General features: G+C 53.2%; 1 pseudogene; it reads right to left on the reverse strand.

Moving 5' to 3' along the window:
• Nucleotides 1-2,034: 2,034 nt before the first annotated feature.
• LOC127011741 (uncharacterized) lies at nt 2,035-4,931 on the reverse strand (annotated as a pseudogene).
• Between the last annotated feature and the right edge of the window lie 3,775 nt (nt 4,932-8,706).

Genomic DNA, 8,706 nt, shown 5'->3' on the forward strand with positions numbered 1-8,706 from the left:
ATCGGGTCCAAAGTCCATGGTCCCTGTTTGACCCTCTTGTCCTTGACGCACTGCTTCCCGCCGCCGTCCAGCCTGATGCTGCCGTCCCGCTGATCCCGGGGGCGCATGCGACATGTTTGTGTGCCGCACCGCTGCTGAGATGTGGCACCCTCTTTCCAAAGTCCAAAGTCCGGCGGCGTCCCGTTACTCCTTTTTGCACACGGCCCTCTCGCTCCGCCCGCCAAGTCTCCGCTCTCTCTGTCTCCATTGTTGGTCTCCAAACTCTCTTGGTCTCCGAACCCTTTTGCTCTCCAAACTCTCTCGCTCTCCAAACTCCCTTGTCTCCAAACTCTCTTTCTCACCAAACTCTCTTTCTCTCCAAACTCTCTTCCTCTCCAAACTCTCACGTTCTCCGTCCTCGATCTCCAAACTCTCTCGTTCTCCGTCCTCGATCTCCAAACTCTCTCGTTCTCCGTCCTTGATCTCCAACCTCTCTCGTTCTCCGTCCTCGATCTCCGCCGCGCCGCCACTACGCGAATTCGCCGCGTATCTGGTGAGCGGCCGGCCATCTGCTGCTGGGATTTGTGGGGAGTTATTCAACTCCTCACATTCCCCCCTTACTTCGGGTAAGATTAAGAAAACTCAGCGCTCCCACTCTCCGGCGTTCCCTTGTATATCCTAGCCATTGAGTCAGGGCGCATCTCGTTCCGGTTCCCCGGGTGCTCCCTCGTTGCTCCCTCGACGTTCCCTTGACGCTTTCCATCTTGTTTCCTTTTCACAGCGCCGGTCGTTCTCCGTATAGCAATTTCGAATCTCCCGCGCCGATCCTCCATCTGTTCCCACTGGGCACCGATATCAATCAGCTATCGAAACCCAGAGGGCCTGCTCACGGTATCGATATCGCAGGTGCGGCGTTGCCACTTGCGAGCCGCGATGTTCATCATCACCGATATTTCCATTTTCTTGTGCCCATCGATCGCACTATCGTCCAGTGCCAATCGACCGCATATCGAGGCGCCCCCTTCCCTGTTGAATGGTGATTCTGCAAATTGTTTATGCCCGTGCACCGGTCGGCAGAAGTTTATTTTTTTTCTACCCCTCAGCCCGGCGTTTCCACTTGTCCTTGCCACTGCGTAAGTATTCTGATCACACACCCAACTCCTTGTATGTGCTCATCAGCTTCCTTTCCTTTGGCAGGTTGCCTTTGTTGACCACGAGTGCCCTTTCAGACTCCAGTAGCTGTGCTTCCTGGTTTGGACCCCGATCCGGCCCGCGATCCCGTCTCCTCGTCTGGGCATGATGCCCTTCTCCGTGATGCTTGGCCTCTTTCGGTACAGCTCTCTCAGCTGTGCCGACTTCCCCCTTCCTTCGGCAGACTGCTGCTGCCAGTCCTAATCAGATCCTTTTAGACCTTCTCCTCGCGTCCTTGGAGCTATCCTTGGACCCCTTTCCTCGCGTCCTTTGGGTATCCTTGGAGCTATCCTTGGACCCCTTTCCTCGCGTCCTTTGGGTATCCTTGGAGCTATCCTTGGACCCCTTTCCTCGCGTCCTTTGGGTATCCTTGGAGCTATCCTTGGACCCCTTTCCTTGTGTCCTCCGGGTATCCTTGGAGATATCCTTGGACCCTTTTCCTCGTGTCCTTCGGGTATCCTTGGAGGTATCCTTGGACCCCTTTCCTCGTGTCCTTCGGGTATCCTTGGAGGTATCCTTGGACCCCTTTCCTCGTGTCCTTTGGTTATCCTTGGAGCTCTCCTTGGACCCTTTTTCTCGTGTCCTTCGGGTATCCTTGGAGCTATCCTTGCCTTTTGTCTACCGTATCCGTTTGTAGCTGCTCGATGGTGTTCTGTGTTTGTTGTTGTTTCAGCTCGCTCACGTGGATGGTCCTCTCTTTTTTTGTGTTCACGTGCCGTATTTTGCAGATTACTGGTGACGCAAAATCCATGACCTGGTAAGGTCCGTCGTTTCTTGGGGCCAACTTTGCTGCGAACCCCTAGGCCGCCTTCGACAAATGATGTTCCTTGGCCCACACGACGTCTCCCACCGCTGGTGTCCATTGTCTCCTCCTCAGGTTGTAATGCCTAGCCTGATCCTGGGAGGCTCTCTCCAGATTCCGCCTTACAACCTCGAAGATTTCCACGAGTTTGTTTGCCTTCTCCCCTGGGGTCTCAGTGGGTCGTCCTGTTCCCAAGGTCTCTCTGTCGTATAGGGCACTCGGCAGTCTCGGTTCTCTGCCTTGAGTAACAAACGCTGGCGTGTATCCTGTGGATTCCGAAACACTCGTATTTACTGCCAGCATGATCTCGGGCCATTTCTCGTCCCAGTTTCTCTGATCCTGCCCTGTGAACTGCGCTATCATCGTTTTCACGGTCCTGTTTGCTCTTTCTGTCGGGATCTCTTGCGGGGTATATGGGGCCGTGAACTGTTGCTTGGCTCCCATCTCGGCCAGGAAACTCTTGGAGATTTTGCTGTTAAACTGCACTCCGTTGTCCGTTATGACTACCTTAGGGACCCCAAACCTTGCGATGATGCGCTCCCTGAACGCTTTCTTTAGGGACTCGGCTGTCGCGCTCCGCAGCGGCACCAATTCAGTCCACTTGGAGAACCTGTCTATCAGCACCAGCAGCATTTGGTTGCCGTGTTTTGAACGCGGCAGGGGTCCGACGAAGTCTGCGCACACTGTAGCCCACGGTTCCTCTGGCACCTGCGTTAGCATTTTCCCAGTTGCCTGCATCTGATTTGGCTTGAATCTGATACATGTCTCGCATCCTCTTACGTGGGCTCGAGCGTCTCGGTGCATGCCTGGCCAGTAGTACCGGGCTGCCAGACGTGCTATTGTCCTTCTGCTTCCTACATGGCCAGCTGCCGGTGAGTCGTGGTTCTCTTTCAGCACCGCTTCTCGCAGAGCTTTCGGGACGCACATCTTCCACGTTGCGACATCCTCACTGCCTGCTCTGTGTGGAATGTTCCTGTACAAAGTGTCTCCTTCCATTACGTAGTCCGGGTACTTTTGTGGCTGCGTCCTTATCTTCTCGCGCATGTCCTGAATCCAGCTGCATGCTGCGGAGGCTTCCGTCGCCGATGTCTCCTTGATCCCTCGCAGTGTTACTGGTAGTGGCTGCCTTGATAATGCATCTGCCACCACATTGAGTTGTCCCTTCCTGTACGCTATTTCGAAGTCATACTGCTGCAACTCCAGGGCCCATCTGGCGATCCTTCCTGAAGGGCTCTCGATGCTGTTGAGCCACTTCAGCGCCATGTGGTCGGTTACCACCTTGAAGTGGTACCCTTCCAAATACGGCTTCAGTTTCCGGATCGCCCAGACTATTGCCAAACACTCCTTCTCGGTCGTGGAGTAGTTTTTCTCAGCCCCGTGAAGCGTTCGGCTTGAGTAAGAGATCACCTTTTCGCCACGTTCGGTTTCCTGGGTCAAAATGGCCCCAATACCGTAATCACTTGCGTCCGTCTGCAGGACAAACGGTTTTTCAAAATCCGGGCACGCCAGTACAGGGTCTGCCACCAGCCTTGCCTTTACCTCTTCGAATGCCGACTGATGTTCCTGTGTCCACACCCACTTGTTGCCCTTGCGCAGCAGATCGTTGAGTGGTTTGACTATTTTTGCGAAGTCAGATACAAATCGGCGATACCATGAAGCTACACCCAGGTACTGTCGGAGCTCTCTTACTGTTGACGGCGGCTCTAATTCGGCAATGGCTGCTACCTTTTCCGGATCCGTGCCTATCCCGTCGCTAGTCACTCAATGACCCAAATACAGCAGCTCCTTCTTGAAAAACTGGCATTTTTCCGGGTTTAACCTCAGATTAGCCTCTTTCAGTCGCCGGAATACCTCTTTCAAGTTTGCCTTGTGCTCTTCTAGTGTGCGTCCGATCACTATGATATCGTCCTGGTACGCAAATGCGTGCGGCGACATCTCGGGACCAATTACCCGATCCAACACCCGCTGGAAGGTCGCAGATGCCGAATGGAGTCCGAACGGCATTACTCTCCACTGGAATAAGCCCTTTCCCGGCACTGTAAATGCAGTGTACTGCCTGCTGCTTTCTTTCAGCGGGATTTGCCAGTAGCCATCCTTCAGGTCCAAGCTGCTTATGTACCGTGCCGCTCTCAGCTGGTCGAGGATATAATTTATTCGAGGCATCGGGTAGGCATCCTTTATCGATTTGGCGTTGATCTGCCTGAAGTCGACGCACAGTCTCCACTTGCCCGTCTTCTTCCTAACCATCACGATGGGAGAACTGTATGGGCTGGTTGAGTGCTCTATGCATCCAATTTGGAGTAGCTCGTCCACCTTCGCATTGATCTCCCCTTGAACTTTCGGATTCTCGCTGTTTTATTGGCTTGTCGTCCTTCATCGTTATTTGGTGCTCTGCCATGTTCGACGTTCCTGTCATGGTTTTAAAACTGGCTAGCTCTGCCTCCAGGAACTTCGCTGTGTCGTCATACTCTGCTTCCTGCTGTACGACTGCTACCGATAGCCTCTCCTCAAACCACCCATTGTGTCGGTTCCTGGCCGGTATTCTCACCTCGTGTCCAGCGCACCTTATCTCGGTTCCGACTTGGGTTAGAAAGTCCCATCCTAAGACCAATGAATCCACTACCCCTGGTAGTATCAACAGGTTCATGGTTAGTCGCTTGTTCCCGAATGCGATCTCCACCTCCAGCTGTTCATCGATTCCGCCGCACCTTCCGTCTGCCAACCTAACTTGCCGCCGTGTCCTCGTAATCCTCCCGAGGGCAGCCAGGTTGTCCGCCAGTTCCTTGCTTATAAGCTCGCTGTTGCCCCGGTGTCGATCGTGGCCATGTACGTGCCTCCCCCAATCGTCACCGCTGCGGACAACTGCTGCTCCTCCTCGATTAGCTTGCCCGTTAGTTTGGAGAGGTAGCATCTTGCGACCCCCGCTCGCCTCTCTGCGGCTGAGGTCGCTGGGCATTTCCCGCCTGCTGGCAGCACTCGACGCTCTTGACACCTATTCTCCCGCACACCCAGCAGAACAGCAGGCGTTGGAGTCGACATCCTCGTGCCCAGTGTCCGTGGCCGCCGCACCTTCGGCAGGCCTCATGGGGATCTGCAATGTGTGTCGTGCCCCGCTGCCACTGTGTTGTGTTTGGCGGTCTCCTCACCGTGTTCGCTGGTTGTATCTGTTGCTGCTGTGGTGGCGTCCATTGGCCTCCTCGTGGTGCTCCTGTTGCCTGCTGTCATGGGACTCGTTGCGGCGGTGAAAATTGATCATTTCTCCGTGTCTCCTGGCTATCGGTATTCATCGGCTAACAGCATCAACGTGTCCAGGTCCGGCACTTTGTACGCCCTTAAGAAGATCCTTAGGCTTGGGGTGCAGTTTTCCTTTATGATCTTTAAGGTGTCTTTCGCAGAATAGTTTAGTGGCCTCGACATCGTTTGCATGTCGATCATGTAGTCTTTAAATGACTCACTGAAACCCTGCTTCCGTTGCCTGACCTGATCCGACAGCCTTGTAAAGAAATCTCTCGGCAGAAAATAGAGATGGAAGCTCTCAATGAACTCGGCCCAGGTTTTCCATTGTTTATTGTTGGCGATAAACCACTTCAACGCCCTTCCTTTCAGCAACTCCGGCATTGCTCGGGGAATCATGTCCAGGTCTAAACCGTAGGTGTTGGCGGACCATTCGACTTCTTCCAGGAACTCGAACGAACCCGCCCCGTCGAACCTGAATGACCACTCGCGGACTTGTTTTGCGACCCTTGCATAATTCTCCTGGCTGTGTCTAGAGGTCAGCACCGCTGTCTTCCTGTCCTGGCTTGACTCTCTCCTGTGGGCCTCCCTTTGCATGCTGTCGACGCTCAGGCTTGCTACTAGGTTATCCCCTTCAGCGTTAGTTAGCGTGATACTCGGGCCGGTTCTGTCGTAATACATGGCTTCCAGCTCAGCCCAGATGTCGGCAAGTTGTGGGTCGTTCTCTGTTTCGGAGTAATACTCCGACAATGTCCTCCTCATGTCCTCTAATCTGCCGTCCAGGACGACATTAAGCCTTTGTGCGATATGGGCGAAGTCCTCCTTCTTAAGGCGGTAAATCCACTTCTTTCCCATTCTGTTTATTTTGCTTTCACCGCTGGGACAATCACGTTTTGGGCGCCAGATGTAACGAACTGATTTGTTTGGTTTCTGCTCGCTACGGTATTCGTGCGGCTAGCTCAGTAGATTGTGTGTGTTCGTCCCACCAAATTTTTATAAACGTGACCGCCCAGTAGTTCAGTGAAAAAAAGCACAGAATTCTCGGGTTCGGAGTGGGTTTATTGCGGGAATAACTGCCGTCGGCTTTATAACTTGCTTGTCTCGCTGTCTTCGACGGTGTGGGTTGTCTTGTCGCTCCTCGAAGATCCTTGACCGCCGATTGCTCCTGACGTGGCTGGCTCGGTGACTGCTCGGCCACGATTCAGACTCGCTATGGGGTCAGCCGTGCGGGCGTAGGGAAGCGTCACCGTTCTCACACTAGGGTGAACAGACTGACGAGCTCTCCAGGATCACTCCTCTCGATACCCGACCGCCTGTCCCTTGCTCTGTCCCGGATGGTCCCACGGGCTTCCGCTCAGATCGTGCGGACAGTCAAGGCAGAACGCCAGGAAGCTGCCTCGCCTTTCACTTCGCTTCCGTACCTCGTGTAAACGAACGTTCCACCCTAGCCTCACCCTTCCGCGTACTGTCCGTGCCGTTTCTGCGGGCTCGATCCTCCTTGCGTGGCCGTTGCGGTGTGGTGTCCTGCTTGCTGGTGGCGATGTCCTGCGAACTACTCCTGACAGGTGGCTGTAGGTCTTGACTTCTGTGCTGTGTTCGACGGTATACGCCGATCCGGGACTTCTCTCCCTTCTGGCCCGTGACTCTCAGGGTTCTGTTGCGCGGCTCCGGGACTTCTCTCCCTTCTGGCTCGCTACTCTAGGGGTTCTGTTGCGCCGCTCCGGGACTTCTCTCCCTTCTGGCCCGCTACTCTAGGGGTTCCGTTGCGCCGCTCCGGGACTTCTCTCCCTTCTGGCTCGCTACTCTAAGGGTTCTGTTACGCCGCTCCGGGACTTCTCTCCCTTGCTGCTTGCTACTCTCGATTTCAAATCTCAGTCTAGTAGACCCTCCAGGCGTACCGCCAGGACTTCGTCGGCAGGACAGAACAGAACTTGGCCGTGTGGCGCCTCCTTAGACCTCAGCCACCTGTGTCTCAGTTCGGAGATTCCTAGTAATCCCAATCCCGAACGTCTCGACGTGACGATCTTGCTCCTCGTAGGCTCCCACGGCGCTGCTTCCGACGACTCCTTGCTCTCGACTGACTGCTCGCTCTTGACTGACTGATCTCGACTGACTGCTCGCGACTGAATGCTCTTCACTTGACTGACTCTTCTCAATGACTGCTCTTGACCGACTGATCTCAACGACTGATCCCGAATGATTGATCCCGCTGCCAGCGCCCTGCGGGTTTATATAGGGCCTCTGGGAACCGTTATTTCCCTTTTGCACACGGCCCGCCAAAACTCTCCACATCGGGTCCAAAGTCCATGGTCCCTGCTTGACCCTCTTGTCCTTGACGCACTGCTTCCCGCCGCCGTCCAGCCTGATGCTGCCGTCCCGCTGATCCCGGGGACGCATGCGACATGGTGCCGCACCGCTGCTGAGATGTGGCACCCTCTTTCCAAAGTCCAAAGTCCGGCGGCGTCCCGTTACTCCTTTTTGCACACGGCACTCTCGCTCCGCCCGCCAAGTCTCCGCTCTCTCTGTCTCCATTGTTGGTCTCCAAACTCTCTTGGTCTCCGAACCCTTTTGCTCTCCAAACTCTCTCGCTCTCCAAACTGCCTTGTCTCCAAACTCTCTTTCTCTCCAAACTCTCTTTCTCTCCAAACTCTCTTCCTCTCCAAACTCTCACGTTCTCCAAACTCTCACGTTCTCCGTCCTCGATCTGCAAACTCTCTCGTTTTTCGTCCTCGATCTCCAAACTCTCTCGTTCTCCGTCCTTGATCTCCAACCTCTCTCGTTCTCCGTCCTCGATCTCCGCCGCGCCGCCACTACGCGAATTCGCCGCGTATCTGGTGAGCGGCCGGCCATCTGCTGCTGGGATTTGTGGGGAGTTATTCAACTCCTCACAAAGTACTTAAGTCAGGCCGTGTACATAACATTATGTACATCAAACAACCAATTACATTTCTACAAGGTGCATCACATAGTTCTTCCGATTGCAGAGCCGTATAGTCCAACTTGTTTGGAAGGGGAGTACTAACTGAATTACAATCTTCCATATTAACTTTTCTCAATACATTCTGAATATATGACGACTGACTAAGACAAATTTCTCCATCGGTTCTGTCAATTTTTATGCCAATAAAGTATCTAATTTCCCGTAAATCGGTCATTTGAAACTTATCATGAAGGTAAGATTTAAATTCTAACATTGTATCTGATTTGTTTGTTGCAATTACTATGTCATCCACATATAACAGGATATATATATTTCTCGAAATATCTCCCTTATCCAGAATATCAATACACCGATCAACTCCTAAGTTTTGAAATCCAACATCCTTCAACACACTTTCAAAAACTTCGAACCAACATCTAGCAGCTTGCTTAAGGCCATATATAGCTTTATTAAGCTTACATACTTTATTCTCATAAGACTGATTCAGGCCTTTTGGAACATTCATGTAGATTTCATCTTTTAGAGTTCCATTTAAAAACGCAGTTTTTACCTCCATATG

This window comes from Drosophila biarmipes, unplaced genomic scaffold (assembly GCF_025231255.1).
Source record: "Drosophila biarmipes strain raj3 unplaced genomic scaffold, RU_DBia_V1.1 ptg000007l, whole genome shotgun sequence".
NCBI classification, from domain to species: Eukaryota; Metazoa; Arthropoda; class Insecta; order Diptera; family Drosophilidae; genus Drosophila; species Drosophila biarmipes.